This window comes from Arachis duranensis, chromosome 10, assembly GCF_000817695.3.
Source record: "Arachis duranensis cultivar V14167 chromosome 10, aradu.V14167.gnm2.J7QH, whole genome shotgun sequence".
NCBI lineage: Eukaryota > Viridiplantae > Streptophyta > Magnoliopsida > Fabales > Fabaceae > Arachis > Arachis duranensis.
The window spans coordinates 18,349,697-18,373,715 of NC_029781.3; the positions used below are offsets into that span (position 1 = coordinate 18,349,697).

General features: G+C 31.4%; 1 long non-coding RNA gene and 1 pseudogene across 1 annotated transcript; one reads left to right on the top strand and one right to left on the bottom strand.

Moving 5' to 3' along the window:
- Positions 1 to 3,407: 3,407 nt before the first annotated feature.
- LOC107469394 (transcription elongation factor 1 homolog) lies at positions 3,408 to 4,038 on the top strand (annotated as a pseudogene).
- A 6,668-nt stretch (positions 4,039 to 10,706) lies between these two features.
- Positions 10,707 to 14,921, bottom strand: LOC107469396 (uncharacterized). The gene is made up of 7 exons (XR_008004427.1): positions 14,585 to 14,921; positions 12,878 to 12,972; positions 12,253 to 12,354; positions 12,077 to 12,128; positions 11,826 to 11,914; positions 11,050 to 11,134; positions 10,707 to 10,795 (listed from the first exon to the last, which is right to left on the bottom strand). It is a non-coding gene; the product is annotated as an uncharacterized LOC107469396 (long non-coding RNA).
- Positions 14,922 to 24,019: the final 9,098 nt, after the last annotated feature.

Here is a 24,019-nt window from a genome sequence, read left to right on the forward strand (position 1 = left end):
ATATTCGGATGGTAAGTTGAGGACAGAAGTTCCCTCTCTTGTCATGATGAGGGTGTGGGGAAAGTGGAAAGGCACTCTCCTTCGTATTGTTTCTCCCACATTTTTCTCTGGTTGCAAGGTGGAAAGGCACGCTCCTTCGATGTGGAAATGCACTCTCCTTTGTATATCCTCCAGGAGAAGGTGGAAAGACACGCTCCTTTGATGTGAAAAGGCACTCTCCTTTGTTTATGATCCTCCTGGAGATGCGCAACCTAAAGACCAATGTTTGGATTAGCTACCAAATGTGTCAGGTTCTGGCGATATAACCGACACGTGAGGTCATGGTTAGTAGGACAGTCATGCATCATGTTGCATTTATTTGCTTTGTTTGGGTGTGCATAATTATTTTGGTTTGTCTATCTGATAAATTCTGTTTAACTGATAACTGTGATACTTGCTGTCAGTGGTGGAGTTTAGTTCAGACAAAGGGGGCCATGGCCCCCCCAAACTTTTTATAAAAAAATTAGTAATACTTTTTCAAAAGATAAAAAATAGTTCAATTGGCTTACATACTTTACTATGACTTAAAGTACCCAATAAGTTCAATAAGCAACACTCTCTCTACATTTAAGTTCAAATAAAAAAATTAGATATTTTTTATTTATTTAATTTAATATTATTTTATATTTTACTATTTATTTAATTTAATTTTTATATGATAAAAAATAATAGAATATTCAATAAGTATTAATATTATTGTATTTATATAAATTGATAAAAAAATTCAATAAATATTATAAATTTTAATATTTGTCCCTCTAACTTTTTCTTTACATAGTATAGGATATATATTCCAATTTTTATATAAAATAATAATGAAAACTCAAAGAATTTATGTAATTTTTAAGAGGAAGGCTAATATTTAAGAAGAAGAACATATAACTTTTACAATATCAACACATGTAGATAGTTCTTTTACTTTAATGAATCACGAAGAAAGTGAGATACAACCTTCAAAAGTTCAAAAAGTTACATATGATGAGTTTGACCTTAATTTTTTGGAACGAGACCCTGAAAAAGGCTTTAAATTTGGCAATATCATCCAAATCAGAGAGATGAGATTAGACGAGCTTATCTTAAATGGGTCTATATCAAAAGTTTTTTGACAATTATTTTTTATCTGGCCTCCCAAAATTTTGTTTCAAGTTCCGCCACTGCTTGCTGTAACTGTTCTTTAAATGTGTTTGCCTTGTATTTGCTTGTTTTTGTGATTGTCTTTCTGTTTTGAGTACTTTGGTGGTGGACGGGTGATAATGTTGATTTTATTTGAAATGGACCAGAGGCCGGATTGAGTTTATTTGGACCGGAGGCCGAGCTGATTTTATTTGAGCCATAGGCCGTGACTGGTTGGATTAGTGGTAAGGGTTAGAGTTGAACGAGACAGCGAGTGAATTGTAATTTGAGAGATTAAGTTAGGATTGGGTTAGAACCTTAAGAACCTTAGATATCTGCTCCTGTTTATGGTTTCTATTTTAGTTCCTTAAGAATTATAATCTGAGTGACGGCGTTCTAGGATTGTCTTTGACTTTTTCGGGACCTTATTTATTATATATGTAGGCACTTTAACCATACTGAGAACCCGTGGTTCTCATCCCATACAATATTTGTGGTTTTCAGATGCAGGTTAGGCGATACCTCGTTGAGTCATGCTGAAAGCTTCAGATAGCAAAGATCTTTGTCCTTTTGGGTTTTACTTTTGGCTATATATATATATGTAGATACTTATTATCTCCACTATTATGTATATCATGGCCGGTGTATCTTCGCAAACCGAGTCTTGAGTTCTATCATTTGTATCTTGGAACTCCTTAGTATATATCCATGTTAGTGTGCTCTATCCTGTTTCGTTTATCTTATCGTTTACGCGAGTGTTTGTGCTTTTCGGTTTAACGATTTTGTTTTACCCCTTTTTTTTTCAAGGCTCTTAGTTATAAATCTTTTTTTAAACTATATTATATATATTTTATTTTTAGAGGTCATAATATCTTGCTACTTCAATTTTATGACTTAAGCATAAGACTCTATATGGTAAGATATTACATAAACTTAGATTATATACTTAAAATCAGTGGTGGAATTTGAATAATATTACTAAGGGGCAAAACTTTTTAACATAAAATTATATAATGTTATTTATATTAATTATTTTTAAATTTGTTATCAGAAAAAAAAGATATATAAAAAAGTTATAATTGTACCAAATTTAAATATTATAGCGGTGAAATATATAAAAAAATTATAATTAGAACAATAAATATTAAAAATTATAACATTTCTTGAAGGTTTGAATTTAAAAAAAAATCAATTAAAAAATTGATTAAATATAAAATGATACTAAATTCAATAAATAAAAAATTATTAGACTACGAATACAATTAAATTAATAAAATTGAATGCGGTTTATTGTGGTTAGAAACATACGATGCTAGTCAATTTAGCGAATTTCATTTTCTGTAAAAATGCTACTAATACTTTTGTAAAATATTTGGGAGTCAACAGTCACCCATTGCCAGAGAAAAGTTTCACTTCTACTCGTAACACGGACAAAATTCGTCTAAAATAAAACTCGGCCTATCCTGACACTGAGTATACCACGTGTCCAAAACTTGGATTAACAACAATTCAAAAAGAATAAGGTGTGCCAACTATCTCGAGTAGGCTACAAGCAACTTATTGAAAACTTAATACTAGCGTCAGTAAATCGATAATTTTTTTTTTAAAAAATCATTTTTTAGTGTGTTTAACAAATTTTTAATAATAAAAATAAAAATACATTTCAAGGGTGGCAAGTACTTGGTGTACTTATCTGGTTGCCTTGGTCCATTAATCTGTTGAAAAATAAATTAATTTCATGTAAATAAGATTCACTTCTCCATGTGAAAGACGATATTAAAGAACCATTCTCTTACAAATCAGATTCACTTATTTTAAAGTCCAATATAAACTTCCATGAGAGGGAACTTGTGGTCCAATAGTGATTGACTGATATGCACTTGTTAGCTACTATTCACGCTCTCTTTCTCTCATTGCCTACGAGAACTTGTTTCGTCTTCCACTTCTGTATGTTATCTATTCCCTTTTCGCTTAGGTTTTCCTTTCATCTTGCTTTCCTATTCGCCTTTCCATTGCTTGTACTTATAGATTCGGATCATTGATTCAATATGTGCATTCTAGGGTTCATTGAATGAACAAGTTTCAATTTTCAACCTTTTAGGTTTAATAATGTGTTTTCTGGACGGGAATTAAAAAAGATCTTGAATTTTGGTGGTTAGATAGTTTGAATAATGTTGTAAAAAAAATCAAGTTTTTAAAAAAAGATTGATTGAAGTTTCTAGCTTTAATTTTGTGTAAAAATCAGGATTTGAACAATGGGAAAGAGGAAATCATCAGCAAAGCCACCTCCAAAGAAGTGAATGAATAAGCTTGACACTGTCTTCAGCTACCCTTTCAGCAGTGTCTAATGTCGAATGTAAGCGATTTCGTTTAGCGTTTGTAGAGGATTCCATGCTTCGTATTTCCTTGGAGGATTAATTGTTGGGATTCTTTTGAACAGTGATATGAAGAACTTGATAGGGGAAGCTTCTTGCAGAATTTTGCCAAGAGAGCTTTAGCACTACTGTCACAGGTTTGTTTCTGAAAACATCAAAGTTTTAACCGATCATCTGAACTCATATTCAAGTTTGTTTTTTAAATCTGCTGACGATCCTAGAATGGTTGTTGTCTTTTGCAGCTTTATCTGAACCAATAGACATGTAAGTTAAATATTTCTATAGCAAATTTCTTCGCTTTGTCTTACAAACACAACCACTTGATTGACTCAAGAAGCTTCATTTGAACAATGCAGATATAGTGAATGGATTGATGAATGTGAACGGGTGAACAACCCGGAAGATGATGGAGCTTAGTAGTGGATCGAAAATTCTGTATTTATGTCAGCTCCTACTGGTGCAGCTACCTATATATTACTCTTTAGTCTTTAATAGAGTTTGTAAAACTAGATGTACACTAAAACAATGAGAATAATTGCTATTGCAATGTGTGTTTGTCTCGTGTCAATTTTCAATGCGCAAATAACTAATTATGTTTCCCATTAAGGAAAGACAAGGTCTTACATGTTACGATTGTTTAATAAAACGTAGTTCTAAAAGTGTATCATTACGGACGAGGTTTTCCGTATTATCCTTGTCTTTTGAATGAGATTGGCTATATAAATTAAAGATCATTCTAGTATATAGATCTTCTTTGTATAAATGTTATACAAACCTTTTTAGATTTTTTTTTGTAGTTATAACTAAGGACACGTGACCTTTTTTTTTTGAACATTGACCACAGTTTTAAAAAAAAAATTATTCTCCACGTACAAACATTTTTCCATATAAGTCATACAAATCATTTACACACACATCGTTTTCACGTTTTTTTTCTTCTTCTTTCTCCGTGTCTCTTCTTCTTCTTTTTTCTAATTTTTCTCTCGTTTTATTGTCGTCATCAACACCACTCCTTCCTCTTTTTTTTTATTGAAATTTCTTCTCCTATTTTCGTTTTCTCTTTCTCTTTCATCAAAATCACCAGAAAAAACGAAAAAACATTATTCAAGATACTGTTTTACTGTTCTTCTAGATTTTTTTTCTAGATTGTCTTTACCATGGACCTCATCCTTAACCAGCAAAACATTAAAAGATTTCAAGAAGAAATATATTGTCTCCCTCCTATATTGGGTGTATTTCTTAATTCTTTTGGGTGTATTTTTTAAATTCTTTGGGTATATTTTTGTAATCCTTTTGGTGTATTTCTGTAATCGTTTGGTTTATTTCTGTAATTGTTTGGGTGTATTTCTGTAATTCTTTGGATGTATTTCTGTAATTGTTTGGGTGTATTTTTATAATCGTTCGGGTGTATTTCTGAAGTTTCATCATCTTCAAAACAATTTCAAAACTTGATTTCAGAAATCATGAAAATCGAAAAAAACAGAAGGAGATCGAAGACAAAGAGAAAACGCACGAAGGAGATTGAACAAATTTGACAAAAAAACTCGAAAAAAAAACAAAGATAAAACACACGAAGATAGTTCAGTGACTCGCGTGTTGGATTTGGCCCAATTTATAAAATTTGTAAGACAAAATAACTTGTTATATATGTAGCACTCCTCTTAAAAAAAAAGCTATAATTCAAATATTTAGCAGTTAGTATATTAAATTAAATTAAACCCTTGAGATTAGAATGAGTTAAAATTTGTGACATACTCTTAGTTGGTTGACGAAAAACTTGTGTGCATACAAGTGAAAATAAATAGATAAATAATTTTTATATTTATTTATTTTTTAATTATTTATATTTTCACTCAATAACTTCAAATTTTAATGGGTTATAAATGAATTCAAATTTTAAATTTTAAGATCTTTTGTAATTAAAATTATATCTTATTCAATTTTAAATTTTTTATTTTGTAATTTAAAAATCTTTCAAATGGTTATATTTCTTCAATCAAATTATAATAATTTAAATTAGATTAGATTAAAAATTAAAATAAATTTAATCCATACAATGTAAACTACAATCGTATTAATCAATTATATTATATTGGAAAACAACATCAAATCGATACAATTTAAATCATAACAATTATATTAATTTTATCTTGTAAATCGATCTAAATAGTATTATAAATTTTTTTTATTTTTCAGTACTTTGATGCTTTTGTCACTATAATAACATTTTTATCAGATATACACTAAAATTAATCATTAAAATCTACTAGCATAATATTATATATTAAAATATAAAATACACATTAAAAATTAGTTAAATAACACATATATTATTTAAATATAAATAATATATAATACCTGATTTTTATAGTTAAATTTAGTGTAGATATAACATTTTTGTTATAATAAAATACATAACAATCGTTTAAGAAAGGCATATAAGTATAAATATAAATTTTAATTTCTTTATTTTTTAAATTTGTTTAAGTAAATTTATATCATAATACTATAAAATTCATGTTTTACATATGGGAAAACATATGCTCATATCCCAAAAAATGTAATTTATCGTTGCTCTGTTTTTATTTATTTCTATTTCAAATTATTAAACTTATATAATAGACCTTTGTTCTTTAAAAATAACACAACTAATATAAGAGAGTGCATTGTATATATACTCAGCTATCTAATTGTTTGATTGAGTTTTTAATTTTTTGATTAAGGTGATCAATTATCAAACATTTGGATTCACAAATAAAAGAAAAGAAGTAAAATAGAGAAAGAATGAATAATAAAAGAAGTTGTAATAATTGAAATAAAAATAAAGAAATTTAACTTTCTAAAACTTTGAAATTAAAGAATATAACCAAAGTGATAATAAAGAAGAAGAAAATGAAAGTAAAATAAAAAGTAAGACTTAAGTCAGTAAGAATTTTAATATATTAAAGTGAATTTTGTTTGAAAAAAATACTTGAATATTAGAGTATTTATAGAGTTGTAGATTAAACTTAGATTTTTTTTGTGAAAGTAACTTTAGATAATTATGAGTGATATTTTTTTATAAAGTAAAAAATTACCTTATGTTTAAGGCCGTTATTACTTTAATAGTGATAATTGAAATAGTGGAATCTATCTGATGTGCTTTTTAAATTGGATTGGATACTTTTTAAATTAAATATAGATTATGATAATCCATATCTAAATCGGTCTGATATATATAAATAAGATCATATAATTAAGACTTGTTATTTGATCGAATAAAAAATAATTTAATTTAAAAGTTATTTATCTCTTAGTAAGCTTTTTTTAATCGAAATATTCTTGAGTCTAAATATGTATTTTAATTATTTAAAAAAATAAAAAATAATATTTTAAATTATTATTTAATATTTATTTTAGACTAATTAGTTTTTAAAAATGATAAATTAGTCCTTAATGATTGTGTATATATATATAATAAAATAAAAAGATAAATCGTATTGTAACACTTTTTGAAATGCGACAAATTTCATATTTTTTTTAAATAATATGATAAAATAATTAAATTATCTAAAATTTGAAAAGACAAAAAAAATTAATTTATCTTCTTTAATTATTTAAAATTAATTTATCTAATTTTATTATAAAATATCATGAACTATTATGTCAATATTATTTATTTATTAACTACTAATTTGTTTGAAGCAAACTTATTACATAATAATTTGGAGTATTAATATTGCATATTCATCTGCTAGTTAAGATAAAATAAATTCAGTTAATATTAAAGTAATATTATTTTCGTCAATTATTCCTTTTAAGTTGTTCAAATAAATTTAAACAATATCTTAATTATTTTTTTAAAAATATATTTAATTTATGTATGCAGTTATTTTGTTCTAAAAATACAAAGTATTTGATTCATTTTTTCATTGTAATAAATAATAACTGACTTTGTAAAGGAAAAAAATACAATAAACTATATTTTAATAAAAAATTTCATATTTTAGATACAATACCAACAATAATTTTAACATAAAAAAATAACGTAAAATATAAATAGTGCATCTAATATGAGACACTGTCTCATTCTTCCCTTTCACAGACTCATCCTCAACATGAGAGTGAGTTCTTATAGTTTCGTTTTCTTTTTTCCTTAACAAAAACAACTATCCATAATACACATCAATTATAAATTTTATTTTCTCTTTTTTACGTTATCGTTACAATACGTTGTTTAGCTTGTGAACAAAATAGTATCTCTGTAAATCTATATATATTTATATCTGTACCTTATAATTCTTTCTATAAATTAAATGATATTATTGTATCTTATAATGCTCATCATGTCCAAAATAAGTACATTTACACTTAATTATCTTCTGATCATCTCATACAAAAAATTTTTTAGGTTTCTTTTTGTCCATGACTAGTGATCTATTATCATGACCAAATGTTCTACAATTTCTTGCGGTTCACATCACGTCTAACTTACCTAACACGAAATTCCACCATCATTTTGATAATAAATTCCATTACACAATAAATATTATCATCTTGAATGTTCATTCTTTATCATTTGATCTTCTATTTCCATTCAACATAACTAATTTAACTATAGAAGGATAACATTTAATGATAATCAGATACCCCTGTTATCTGTCAACTTTAGTCTCCATTTTTTTTTTTTTTATCTCAAACCTATTGTTAAAAATGGATTTTTAAACAATAAATTTATAAAACCTAAATGTTTCATAATAAAAGCCAGAGCAAATTGGCGAAAAATTGCCAGAGAGATTATCATGAAATAACTTATGTACCAACAATAATACAAGAATAATACAAAAATACAGTACATCATTTAGTGTTATTCATTATTTTAAGCCCACAAATATAATATATGTTAAAAGAAAAAAAAGAAAGACTAATAATAACAACGGGTTTTGTTTATCAACCAAAGTCTAGCATTACAAGAAAATTGAGTATTTGTAATAAAATTCTTTTCAATAATTTCATTCAGTTTATACTCATTTTAATAAAATTACAAGAAAATAATTGAAATAAAATGTCTTTCAGTATAAGAGCTAAAGTATAAAATGAATACAAAATATAAATACTAAATTGAGTATAACAACTTCTACGAGGACTTGATCACAAACATCTTAAAATCTTACCAACATAATTACAAAATTTTATATCATAAGAACCTATAAAAAATTAGATAAAATTATAAATAGGATTTACTACTATCTATCTATACTCACAAAAAATTGTAACTGATCTTATACATAAAAGAAAAATTAGATTTTAATAGACAAAACTATCAAATTTTAAAAATTTATCCAAAATTCCTAAACTATTATTAACACCACCTCAGCCCTCAACTTCCAACACTTTTTACACCATGGAAAGCTAAATTTATTGATCGGACAGTGTTAAAAATAAAAATTGAACCATCTCTTCATCAATTTTTATATTCAAAGACAATATAGTGGTAACATTTATAGAAAATTCTTCCAATAATAGTAAAAAAATCTTGCAAAGACACCAATATTTGTACTTGCGGCGTTTAGAACTGTAATTTCATTATTGTTGAAAAACTTCAACGAGGATCAAGTATATATATATATATATATATATGAGAGCATCTTATAATCACAAATCTAATTTCTATCTTCTTATCAATAAAAGAGCATTAGTATATTAAATTGAAATAGCTAGTAGGATGGAGCATGCAAGATCTGATTAATTAATCTATTGTAAATTGTAATTAGGAGTTTTAAGTGCTTCCTTAATCTTAGTGAGATTAATATTTTTTTAATAGAAAAAGGCTGTAAATTCAGATTGTTCAATAAAATAGATCTAAGAATCAAGAGAAGGCTATTCACAGAGGAGGAAGAAGAGTGGTTACACTACAACATTTTTAGGTTAAGACAATATTTAAAACGTGTTGCCTAAAGGCTGATAAAAAGTTGCTTTTGCTCTATGGCAACACTTTTGGACATAAGGCAACGTTTTTGGGCGGCGTTGCATATACAGCCTTTGCCTTAGATCAAAGCAACATTTTTTGGTTTCAAAAGCGTTGCTTTTGAGAGCAACAAAAGCAACATTTGATAAGTGTTGCCTTTGGTTAAAAAACAACAACACTTCAAAGGTGTCTTTGAGACAACACTTTTACAATGTTGTCTTTTCTCATATTTTGACCACTACTAAAAAATATTGCCTATTTGCAATAAAATTCAACCCTTTTATATGTTGCTTATAAGTTTGAATTTGCAATACTTTAAAATGTTGCCTATTAGTTTTGAATATGCAACCCTTTAAAGTATTGTCTTTTCTTTAAGATATGCAACCTATACAAGTATTGTCTTTTTTTTTGGATATGCAACCATACAAGTGTTGTCTAATATTCAAAATATGCAACTAATAAAAGGGTTGCCTTTTTTATAAAAATAAAAGTTACTTTTGTAATAAAAATACAAAAATTAAAATTTACAATAAAATTTTTTGTTCATACATATGTAATTATTTTAATTAATAAATAAATTTGTGCACAACAGAAAAAATTTATAAAAGAGACAAAATAACTAATAATAAAGTAAAAATTAAAATAGATATTAAAAGGTTCAATTAGTATTTTAAATACATGTTCATCAAGAATTCTCAACAAAATAATAAAATTCTTATCTAACAATAATTGTTATAACAAAATAATAATTAATATTTGTAAAAAAAATGTCAATCTACTTGCATATTTTATATCCATGCTTAACTTGTCCCATATGCTAAATCTGCAAATAATACACAACAAAAAAATAAATAACTTATCATTAAAACTAAAAAATTATAATAATAGAAATTTCTTTATGATATTAAATACATAGATATAAAAGTAATAAATAGCTTGCCTCAGATTTTATTCATGCAAGACACGAAATCACTAAATACCAAATACATAAATTACTAAATTAAAACAGAGCTAATGTGTGAGGAGAGAATAGAAGACAGAGAAGAAGCTTCAAGATTCTGCTATATGTAAAGTGAGATCTCAATCTTCTATTCTTGCCACTAACTAAACTAACTTCTATATAAATATAGAGCTAACTAACAAAGAGATATATTACAAATTTAAACTTCATAATAACTCGGTATATTCAAAGTTTTTTTTGCAGAAGAAAAAAGAACCAGAAGCTAACCATTATCTCGTCAGTTGCATCTTTCCTTTCAGATGCACCGCTTTCAGCAGCTTCACAGCTCTCATCTTTTCCTTTGTTTTCATGTTCTTCATCCTGGTTATTTAACCAAAGCATGGTGTCACTTTGTACGAATAAAACAACAATCATATATCAACATTAAAAAACACAGAAATGAACAACAGAGATGAGAAGGAAAAACACAGGCAAGCTGTTCGACTGTTTCTGTACTAAATATTAGATGTATTCATTATTCAAATTTAATTTTCAAAATATAGTTAGCATACTGAGAAGTTCACACATATCTACTTTTCACCATCTATTATGTCAAAATTATCCTTTTTATATACCTGAAGAGGGATTGATTCATTCAGGTATTTCACCGAGTCAACTTCACTATGAGTTTATTTTAGCCTCTGCTCCACCTTCAATGAACTGCACATAAATTTGAAGAGCATTAAGAAACAATCAAAAGCATGACAAATTGACACTCATGCGTATAAATAAATTAAATTAAACTAATCAATAAAATTTCAAATATAATTAAGTACCTCAAAAACATAATTAAATAGAAAAATAATTCTAAACTATTCACAATAATACATAACATATAAAAATATATATATATGGGCTGGATCAAATACTCCCTTATCAATAAATGGTTTGCTAAGGTCCCTATTAAGATTCCCTGAGCCGAGGCATGGATTAATGGATTAATGCATTGGACGTAGTATCAACTATTCATATTCATAATCAGTAGTATATATTGGCACATAGGACATATCTAGAATGTTTCTTTCTTTTTGGAGATTAGAAAATTGAAAACAAAAACTTCAATTTATCGAAAAAAAACCAAATGCTCCAAAAAAACAGTTTAGTGTCTTGGGTAGTTTTAGCATTAACTGCTATAACTCTTGCCTTCTGAGAACTAAACTGGTGATCACCAGCTGTGAATGAAGGACATAGATGATTGTTTTATAAGAATGAGACTAATGGCAGGACACAAACTCATGATGACAAAAATGGATGTTATATAGATTAAGAGTTAGATCATTTTCCAATAAAAAGAAACAAGAAATGCAGAGTACAAAACCATAGTCTTGTTTCCTCGTATCAAATCAAGTACCTTTACAAAGTTTTTAGTCCATACTTAAGACCCTTGGAACTTTAATATACGGCTCCTCATAGCTTGGAATGGCACCAATCATCGCATCCCTGTAAACCAACACATTTGAATCAACAATTTTTCAACTATGTCCAATTGAAACATAATGATTAATGGATAACTTTATTTTCACCTGTGCTCAAATGTTAGAATCACTAGACTATTATCAAAATACAAAAATGCAGGTATATAATAATGTATATAACAGATACCGTAGCGTAATCATTGGCTATAAGATGAGCCGAAAGCAATCCTCCAAGAACTCTGATTGTCGTCTCAAACAAAGAAACAATTTTGTTCTATAACTGACCAAAAAGTAATTAAATTCATCCTTAACTCCAAATTGAGTACAGAAACTTGAAATTCAGCTACTTAGCCATTCACTCACAATATCAAAGCGAATATTTTTACCAATCCATTCAACGGAAGCGGCAAAGCGGTCACAGTCACCGAGTAGAGCCAAAGTGTCCAAAGAATCAATCAATAGCACCTATCACAATTATCATCAAAATTATCTTATATTAATGAATGAATTAATTAATTTTGGTGATTTTACTTAAATAATATAATTTAGTAAAGCCACTAGCAGCAATTAAGTAATGGGGCATATTCCTGATCAATTTAAAAAATTATGAAGAGGCCTACTCCTTGTAAGTTCCCATTATTTCCAATTCTAAATCCTTAGTATTCCTGTAAATTGGAACCTTCATTAACCAAATCACAGAAGTTGCCACCTAAGGTTTGAAGCTCTATGAACAACGACAAAGTTTTGCTAATATCAACAATCTGCCAAAATTCAAATAAAAAATCACTAAAGCATCACATTTTTCACAATTACAACAATTCAATTGGCTCCACATTTATGTTTTGATCACTAACATGAATTCAAGTATACTGAGAGTTGAAGAACTTGGCAAGAAACTCTCTTGAACTTTGCTGAATCTATCCATCTCTTTCTCCATAAAAAAATAAGTTACTTACATCCTAAAGCATCAAATAAAAAGAATAGCTACCTCTTAGCATTCTATAAAGCCTGTGCTGTCCAAATCATAGAGCTTAAATGAAACTGCAAGAGAATTGCAAAGCCTGTGCTGTCCAAATTATAGATCTGCATGCAGTAAAATTCTAATGTCAAAAGGATATCCAATTAATTGAAATGACTAATACTTGGAGATACCATGAAAAACAATGAAATTTATTACTAAGTAGCAACTAGCGAAGACAAAAACACTGATTTCTATATGAAAATTTAAACATAAAAATGCATGTGCTTTTATATCTAAATAAATACTAACCTCTAACTAAATGGGGAGATTACAATGCAGTGATGAGGTACCTAGGTTTTTTAATTACACTTAATTCAAATGGACTTCCCCCCTTAAACTAAATCAATAAGGCACAAACACACATATGATATATAATGAACATAAATACAAAGTTATGCAATGCATGTCTGTATTGTGTATAGTTCATCAAAGTTGTGGAGGCACATGTGCAATGTGTAGCTTAACTTTATGAACCATTTTTAGGTTAATTTCCATTAACATACATGGCTTACTTCTCGCCCCAATCTGTCCATACATATTATTTAGTAGTAGATGAATCACATGCCCACAAATTAATGTTTTAAATTAAATAATTACAATTACTAATGGCTTAAATTAAAGGAGTATCTATCTATGCATGTGCAATCTCAGGAAGAGCAAAAAACAAATGCAGGCACGGAACATTCTGATTTGTACCAATACTTTATATTTAAATGGGAGACACAATTTAGCTAAAAAAGGAAATAGAACAAGACTTGACCCTACAACTACTCAGCTAATCAAATAATATATAGATTACAAAATACTAAACAACATCATATATGTAAATTTCAAACTGATCAGTGATCACATTGAGCAGCCTTCAGGTTGAAGTTAAATTATTTTTTATAAGTTAAAGTAGTAAAACAAGTTTTTCATTGAAATAGCTATTGCACACAAAATCCATCAAGCAGCCAAACCATTGTTTACAACTTTACAAGATAAAATCATTGAAATAGCTATTGTACACAAAAACCATCAAATGTTTAAGCACTTGAGGTAGCTCTAGCCAAGACAAAGCTTCCAAGAATTCCCCAAATATTGTAGCTATGAAAGCAAACCTAATTTGCAAAGAGAGAAGTAGAAAAAAAAAAGTGAACGTAATTGGAAGCATGGCGAAAAACTTAGCGCTAACTCAATTGAACTGAAGGAATTCCCAACCAACTCCAACATCTACAATAACAATGAATCCACTGTTAAATTCCCAAATTGAGATTCCACCAACAATAATTAAATTTCAATCCCTAAAATTGCCATCATTCAGTGATTAAAGCAGCAACAGATAAATATATCATAACAATGAAATATTGTAGCGATTTTACAAGACCAGAATTAATTAAGCAGTAGGCAATGAACAGATAGTGACGCGAGGAGGGACGAACCCAACGGCGAGGCGAGGCAAGCAGCGACGAACACGACGGAGACGCCAACAGCGACGCCAGCAATGAGGAACACAGGCAATGACGAGGAAATCGAATAGAGAAGAGTAAATTGCAAGCAGTGACAAGGAATGCGAAGAGAAGAGTAAATCTCACATCAATCAAAATTCAAAGTGGTTGGAGTAGTTTTGTTATTTCAACAATTCAACCAAATTAACCACTAGTAAGTAAAATTTGAGAGAAATTTTTGTCATACCTGAGAAATTTGAGAGGAAGATGTGAACGACACCACGGCGGAGCAAAGTGAATGTTTCAAAATGACGTGAGCTGAAGATCGAACATGGCGGAGCAGAGCAGAACACGATGCGAGAAGAAGCACATGACACGAGCAGAGCAGAATGCGATGCAAGCATAACACGACGCGAGCAGAGCAGTGAAGAACACCACAACGGCGAGAGAGAGGAACGCAGAACGCGAGTCAATATCGTGAAATTGGGGAAATTGAGCTAGGGTTGGGGTTAGGATTTTGATTCTAAAATGGTATGAATTGAGTTGTGTTTCTAAGTGTACTTGACATGTTAGTAAGGAAGGTGATGAATTAATTATTGCTCGTGTTTCCTTTTCTTGTTTTTGGTTTAGGAGGGAAAGTAAATTCTATTAAAATATTTGGAGGGAATTAAAATATGATGAAAAATATTTAAGCAACGCTTACCACCACAAGTTTATTATATATCTTTAAAGGCAACTCTTATAAAGTGTAATATATGAATATTATAAATGTTGTTTTTTTAATTCACTAAAGCAACGTTTTTTATATATTCTTTAAATTGATCAAAGAGAACACTTATTAATAAAGATTTGTAATAGTCTTATTTTTTTGCAATAAATTTTAAGTGTTGTTTTTGACTATTATAAACAATATTTTTTAAGTGTTGTTTATAGCATATGTTGCAATAGCTTAAAAATATTGTAGTGTTATTAGCAGCGCATTACATTCACAACAATAAATGAGTCTTCGTAACGAGACTGTTCTCAGGAAGAACAAATAATGTCCTTAAGAATCACTGGCATATCATAACGGTATGAAAACAAAGAGAGCATCTAAGTTTTGTGGAAAAAAACCCTTCAAAAGACATGATTTTCAATAATAAAGGCGGAGTCACATGAAGCTGGGTGGTAAAGAGGAGGCAACAGTAGCAGCGAAGACAGTAATTAACAGTTAACAGGATGAGAGTTGGATGAGAAAGAATTTGGGTAGCAAGAATAAAATGTTGGAGTTTGAAATTAAAGGTGAGGTAGGTTATAAAAAATAATTTAAAAATTTTGAATAATTTTTTAGAATTTAAATAATCTTGTTTATTAAAATTTCTTTTTCATAAATATATAGTCAATTATAATTTTTTATTGATAGATATTGAATATTTGTAAGTAAAAATAATAATTTATTTTTATAAATATTTTTAAAATATAATCCAAATTAACAAAGACAAGTTGAATGATCGAAACAAATAAAGATTTAAACAAATGAGAGATTCTATATGTAGTATGGATGGTATAAAATATCCATACCTATAGATTTTAGGTGTATCACCTCTTTGTGCAATGCGTGATTAAAACTTGTGAACACAATATATCATCAGTTTGATGAAACAAGACAGCAATAATACTTTTTTAAAATTATTTTGTCTTAGATTTTTTTAAAAAAAACCTAAGATAGGATTGTATTTATTGTAAAAATGAGTAGAAAGAAGTTTTTTACAAGACACACAGAAAATAGAAAGGATCATCCAAAAGTCAGATAATAAAACAAACATTAAGAGAAAAACGAAAATTTTAGTGCTACTAAATTAGCTAGGTTTTGAAACGATATTTTTCATTAAATTTCACTCCTTCTTTCCATACATCTTGAGGTGTTATTTTCCTTTTTTTAAAAATTTATTTGTTTTTTACTACTCATATTCTTTATAGTAGGGTTGCTACTAAACTACTCCTCATTCGAGTATTAAATCTTCTGTTTGACCCCTTATAACCTCCTTCTACCATGTGCGAAAAACCTCATCATTTTTTTCTCCAATTCCGCCATACATGTCAGCAAAGTGCCAAATAAGTTTCGAGTGTGGGTAAGAGACAAAGCAGTCCATAATTGACTCTGGAGCTTGGTTGCAGCAAGAATGACGAACGGATTCTTGCGTGGTCTAGAATTTTACAAATAAGTTCTCGTTGCAAGTATAGTTTCTAAACCAACAAAAATCCTTTCGTACAAAAGTTTGGTTGTCACAAGTAACAAAACCCTAATAAAATTGATAACCGAAGTATTCAAACCTCGGGTCGTCTCTCAAGGAATTGCAGGGAGGTGTTCTTATTATTGATTATGAGTCATGTAATTTAGAGTTTTGGGTTGAGAAAAAAGAAGAGAAAATTGCAGAGAAAATAAATAATAACAATAAAAAGCCTTGACTAGGAGAAGATTAATCGGAAGTTCTATCCTTGTTGGACGTTCCCAAGATCAGTTAATAATTGATTGTTGTTTCTACTGAGTTATCCCTTATCTAATAAAGGAAAGTTAAGTAGGGAGCCAACTTCTATTCACAAGTTCTAATCCTCTCCCTCGAGAAGGATTAGCGTTAGTAACTAGAGTGCTAGCCAACAACTTCCACTTACCAATTAATTCTTGAGTATTCCAACTCAAGGGTCTCCTCTTAATCAACTCCCAAGTCAAGTTGGGAGTCTACTCTATCAACAAGAATACCATCTTCCTTGTTATGAAAAAAGAAGTAGAAAAGAGACATGATAATTGGAATAAAATTAGAAGCAATTAAATAAATAATAAAATTAAATTCATAAAAAAAGCAATCCAATTGTAACTCTAAACAAGGATTAAGAATATGGAAGAGTAAGTGATAAGTCAGGAAACAAACTAGAATGATGAAATCTTCAATGGAGGTAGTGACTCTGTAATATTCAATTCAACAGTATAAAACTAGGAATCCTAAATTCTAGAGAGAGGAGAGAGTCTCCCTCTCTAAAAACTACATCTAAATTATGAAAATTGAATAATGAGAAGTCATCCCTGATTTTTCCATTCTGCAGCCTCTAATCTGTATTTTCTGGGCCAAAAACTGGGTCAAAAATAGCCCAAAAATCGCCCCATACGTACAGGTCGCAACTCTGTCACGCGTACGCGTCGTCCACGCGTACGCGTGGATTAAACTTTCGCCAGGTCACGTGTACGCGTGCGCGTCATCTAATCGTAAGGCAACTATGACAAATTATATATCGTTGCGAAGTCCCAAATGTTAGCTTTCCAACGCAACTAAAACTGTCTCATTTGGACCTCTGTAGCTCAAGTTATGATTGATTGAGTGCAAAGAGATCAGGCTGACAGCATTAGCAATTTCTTCAATTTCCTGTATTCCTTCCACTTTTGCATGCTTTCTTTCCATCCTCTGAGCCATTCCTACCCTATAAACCCTGAAAACACTTAACACACATATCACGGTATCGAATGGTAATAAGAGAGGATTAATATTAGAAAATATAAGGCCAAAGAAGCATGTTTTCAATCATAGCACAAAATCAGGAAGGAAGATGTAAAACATGCGAATTGTATGAATAAGTGTGAGAATAATGGATAAAATTCACTAGATTAAGCACAGGATAAACCCTAAAAATGGGGTTTATCAACCTCCCTACACTTAAACATTAGCATGTCCTCATGCTAAGCTCAAGAGAACTAAAAGAGTGAAGAGGAATGGTAGAGTATGAAATACAACCTATCTATGTGAATGCAACTACATGCAAAATATTTCTACCTACTTGGTTGAAAGTAAACAAATCCTTCAAGAAGAATTATGAACTGGATCTCACTAATTCCAATCATGAAATAAGGTAAAAGTAAACTTGCAAAAGAAAATAGCTCGTAAAAGCCGGGAACAAGGAATCGAGCATCGAACCCTCACCGGAAGTGTATACACTCTAATCACTCACGTATTTGAGGTTTGATTCTCTCAATTCTCTACTAACCTTGATTTCTAAGACTTGCTCTTCATCTAACAATCAACAAAGAATTAATGCACAGATACACATATCAAGAGATCTTTTAAGGATTGTAATGGGGTTAGGGTCAAGGTAGGATTGTATTTGGTCAAGTGGACTAAAATCTGAATCCTTAATTAACCTAAACTTCTCACCTAACTTAAGACAATCCATATAATCATAATATAAAATCAATAACTACCCATTAACTGTGTTTACTACATATTCGTGCATCTCAAATTGAGTACAGTACACATGCATTGCTATCATCATTTACTTTGGGGCATTTTGTCCTCTTTATTATTTGCTCTTTTTCTTTTCTTTTTCTCTCTCTCTCTCTCTTTTTTTTTAGTTTTTCCCAATGCATATGATTAAGGTGTTGAATGCACAAACATGCCCTCAATATTTTTCACATTTTCACAAAAAGTCTAACATACTCAATTCCCAAACCAAACGTTTCCAAACCCGCTTTTCCCACACTTAATCCATGAGCACTCTCACTAATCTAAGCTAACCAAGGATTCAAATTAGGGACATTATTGTTTTCCGCTTAGAGTTAATGATGTGCTAAAATAAAGAATAAAGGGGTAAAATAAGCTCAACTTTGGTTTGCAAAAGATAATGAAAGGGTAAGGCCATATGGGTATGTAAGCTCAATGAAATAAAGGCCTCAATCATATAAGTGCATGCATACATTAAACAATGGAAATATAGAATTAAGCAAGACAAATATCACAATTTTAAAGAGAACAACACACACCAAAACAAAATATTAGTTGATAAAATGCAACCAATCAAATAGGCTCAAAATCTCACAGGTTTTATGTGTTCGAGCTCTAAACCATGTTCCAAAATAAAATTTCTTCAAACAAATTTAACAAAAATTTTAATTCAAATTAGTAAAATGCTATAACAAGTTTCTTGAAAAAGAAAATATTATTTCAACCAATTAGTGGTAAAATATGCACAAAATGTAACAAACATGCAATCAAACATGCAAATGCAACAATGAACTAACAAAGGAAATCCCACATTGGTGTTGAGAAGGAACTAACTAACCCGCGGAAGTTGGTATTGACCTCCCCACACTTAAAGATTACATCGTCCTCGGTGTATGCAGAGATGTACGAGTGGACGAGTGGCTCCAACTGATGTTGTTTCTCCAAAGATTGTGCGGCAGACTTGTTTATTGCCCCAGTTAGAAATTTTTTCTTCTCCCTCTTGGTGGCCATCCTGAAAGAGAAAAAAGGAGGAAAGGAACCCACAAGCAAAGATATGTAAAGAAATAAAATATATGTGGGCTAGTGCCAAATAATAAGGTTCTCAACTACATAGTAGCTACAACATGTAAGTGAGAAAATAATAGAAGCACAGAGCATGTCAACTAAATAGCAAACAAGTCAAGGAGCACCCAAAATAATGCAAGAATTATGCAACAGTTGAGCAAGAAAATTCAACACCAAAGAAAAGGAGAAAGAATAAGAAAGGAGAGAAGAAAGAAGTAAAATGGAGAACAGGAAGCGACGCGCGCGCAGGTCACGCGTGCGCGTGGAAACAGGAACAGCCATGTGACGCGGACGGGTCCAGTACGCGTACGTGTGACCGTAATGGTGCCAATTGCGTGAGTCCAGCCTCGCGCATGCACAACTTTCTGTTTGTTTCGCATTGGGGCCAAAATTGCATACGGCGCGTGCGCGTCAGGCACGCGCACGCATGAGCGGCCAGAAATTGAAAATGACGCGCACGCATCAGGGACACACGTTTGCGTGAGCTATTTTGGGCCTCTAGCACAATACCAGCATCAAGCCATCATAACTTTTGGGCAAACACCTTTTTACGCCAATTTTTAGGGTTACGCGTGTGCGTCATTGACGCGTACGTGTGACATGCAAAAATCCCAAGTGACGCGTACGCGTGGTGATGCTTGTGCGATTGGCACACTTTCTACACTGCTCCCACGCAACTTTCTGCCATTTTTTTATGCAATTATGCAGATGTAAATGCAGACTATTTGCAGAAATAGTGAGAATAGTCACTAAAAATAAAAACTAAGAAGAGAGAAAAGAACAATCATACCATGGCGGGTTGTCTCCCACCTAGCACTTTTAGTTATTGTCCTTAAGTTGGACATTTTGGTGAGCTCCTTGTCATGGTGGCTTGTGCTTGAACTCGTCTTGAAACTTCCACCAATGCTTGGACTTCCAATAAGCTCTATCAATACCGGGTAAATTCCTCAAGCCTTGATGGAGTTCTTCACAAGCTTTGAGCTCCCATAATTGATCCTCATATATTCCTGGATCCCAAATATTGTTTCTACACCCGTCTTCAAGTGGATCATGATGATTCCATCTGGGTGGTTCAGCCTTGGAATTCTTATTTAGGTACCCAAACATCCTCCTAGACCCAATTAATTGAGAATTATACCAACCCTTGCAATCAGGCATTGAGCTTCCAACCACAACGAACCTAGGATGGTGTTGCCAACCACTAACCATATCCCTTTTACTCTCAATGCCACAAAGAGCTCTAAGTTGACAATCTGTCTCAAGTAAACCATATTCAAGTGGGAAAGTAAAGGTTAAGGATAAGAATTTTACCCAGTTGAATGTTGTATTAGATGGTAATGGGTTTGGAAGAGGTGTTTCTAATGATCTTGCAAGCTCCACTCCCTTGTGCTCTTCTTTGAATTCTTCTACCTCTTTGCAAGCCTCTTCAACTTCAACATCTTCCTCTTGGTAGCTTTCTTTCAATTTTAGTCTCTTTTTCATTGCTCACCAAGGACATGGGAGGTTGTGCTTCTTCTTCTTCAATCTCCATGTCAAGTCCAACGGGAGATGATTCAATCGTAGATAAGGATTCATCAATGATTGAATCCATCTCATGATCAACCTCCTCCAAGTCTTCAACCATGATATGCCTTGGAGGTTGTACACCCTCCTGAACATCAAACTCAAACGTCTTAGAAGGAGACTCTATGACTTGACTTTTCCATGGAGGTTTCGCATCTCCTAAGTCTTCAACCACTTCCTCTTCTTCAGCTATTACGGTTTCCTTCACTTGCTCCAATACAAAGGCATGTTCCTCATTGTCCACTGGAGTTTCTAGTGTCTCCTTCGTGCTACGCTCTTTTATTGATTCTCCACATGTAGCCATGGGAGCACTTTGAGTGTCAAAATGCCGAGAGGCTAAATCACCTACTGCTCACTTCAATTGATGAACGGCTGCTTGAAATTGATCCAGTGTCTCCTTGAGACGATCCCTTGACTCTTGTTCCGCTTGGATATTATAAGTAGGGTCATAAGCTCTTGGATTGATGGATATGGCCATGGTGTATATGGAGGTGGTGGTTCTTGGGAGTAATTGGTTCAGAATTGGGGTGGCTCTATATATGGTTCATATGGCTCATAAGGTGGTTGGTATGGTGGGTATGAGTTAGGTTCGTATGGAAGTGTTTGGTGGTACGGGGCTTGTGAATATGGTGGTTCAAAGCTATGTTGAGGAGGGGGTTCATAGACATGTTGTGGTGGGTATTGAGTGTCACGAAAAGGTCCACCATAACCATTGTCTTGGTTTGCATTATGGAATGGTTGTTGCTTGTAGTACATTGGAGGGGGTTGTTGCCAAGAGGGTTGATCAAATCCTTGTGGCTCCTCCCATCTTTGATTGTTCCAACCATGATACATATTTTCATTATAATCTCCTCTTCCTGCAACATAATTATAACTACGCTCGTAGCTAGAGGGGTGAGAAGTCATAGTAGAAAAGGAAAACAGAAACTAATAAAAAAGAGCAACTAGGTCCTAAAACTAACGAAAACTATCAAACAAGCAAAAAGAAAATATTTACGATAACCAATAATAAAGCACACGTTTACAATTTCCCGGCAACGGTGCCATTTTGACGAACGGATTCTGGTCTAAAATTTTACAAATAAGTTCTCGTTGCAAGTATAGTTTCTAAACCAACAAAAATCCTTTCGTACAAAAGTTTGGTTGTCACAAGTAACAAACCCCTAATAAAATTAATAACCGAAGTATTCAAACCCCGGGTCGTGTCTCAAGGAATTGTAGGGAGGTGTTCTTATTATTAGTTATGAGTCATGTAATTTGGGGTTTTGGGTTGAGAAATAAGAAGAGAAAATTGCAGAGAAAATAAATAATAACAATAAAAAGCCTTGATTAGGAGAAGATTAATCGGAAGTTCTATCCTTGTTGGATGTTCCCAAGATCAGTTAATAATTGATTGTTGTTTCTACTCAGTTATCCCTTATCTAATAAAGGAAAGTTAAGTAGGGAGCCAACTTCTATTCACAAGTCCTAATCATCTCCCTCAGGAAGGATTAACGTTAGTAACTAGAGTGCTAGCCAACAACTTCTAATTACCAATTAATTCTTGAGTATTCCAACTCAAGGGTCTCCTCTTAATCAACTCCCAAGTCAAGTTGGGAGTCTACTCTATCAACATGAATACCATCTTTCTTCTTATGAAAAAGGAGTAGAAAAGAGACATGATAATTGGAATAAAATTAGAAGCAATTAAATAAATAATAAAATTAAATTCATAAAAGCAATCCAATTGTAACTCTGAACAAGGATTAAGAATATGAAAGAGTAAGTGATAAGTCAGGAAACAAACTAGAATGATGAAGTCTTCAATGGAGGTAGTGACTCTGTAATATCCAATTCAACAGCATAAAACTAGGAACCCTAAATCCTGGAGAGAGGAGAGAACGTCCCTCTCTAGAAACTACATCTAAATTATGAAAAGTGAATAATGAGAAGTCATCCCTGATTCCTCCACTCTGCAGCCTCTAATCTGTGTTTTATGGGCTGAAAACTGGCTCAAAAACAGCCCAAATATCGCCCCCAGCGATTTTTTATATGTACAGGTCGCGGCTCTGTCACGCGTACGCGTGGATTGAACTTTCACCAGGTCACGCGTACGCATTCTTCACGCGTGCGCTTCATCTAATCGCAAGGAAGCTATGGCAAATTATATATCGTTGTGAAGCCGCGGATGTTAGCTTTCCAACGTAATTAAAACTGCCTCATTTGGACCTCTGTAGCTCAAGTTATGATCGATTGAGTGCGAAGAGGTCAGGCTGACAACATTAGCAATTTCTTCAATTTCCTGTATTCCTTCCACTTTTGTATGCTTTCTTTCCATCCTCTGAGCCACTCCTACCCTATAAACCCTGAGAACAATTAACACACATATCACGGCATCGAATGGTAATAAAAGAGGATTAATATTAGCAAATATAAGGTCAAAGAAGCATGTTTTCAATCATAGCACAAAATTAGGAAGGAAGACGTAAATCATGCGAAATTGTATGAATAAGTGTGAGAGTAATGGATAAAATCCACTAGATTAAGCATAGGATAAACCCTAAAAATGGGGTTTATCAAAGAACATATTTCAGAGATTGTAGTTACTCTTCTGTGCAGTTTCAATCGGACACGGAGTTCTCCATGAAGCGTTTTCCACATATGAACCTTTACTTTTTTTTTTGGAGTCTCCAAGCCCCATACAGAATTCCATAGAGTTTCGTTCTTAAATCTATCAGAAAAAAATTCAATTAGAGGATGGTATAGTTGAAAAGCAATTTCATAACCTGAACTGACTGAGTAAGCTCCTTTTCTTTTCTTGCTCCATA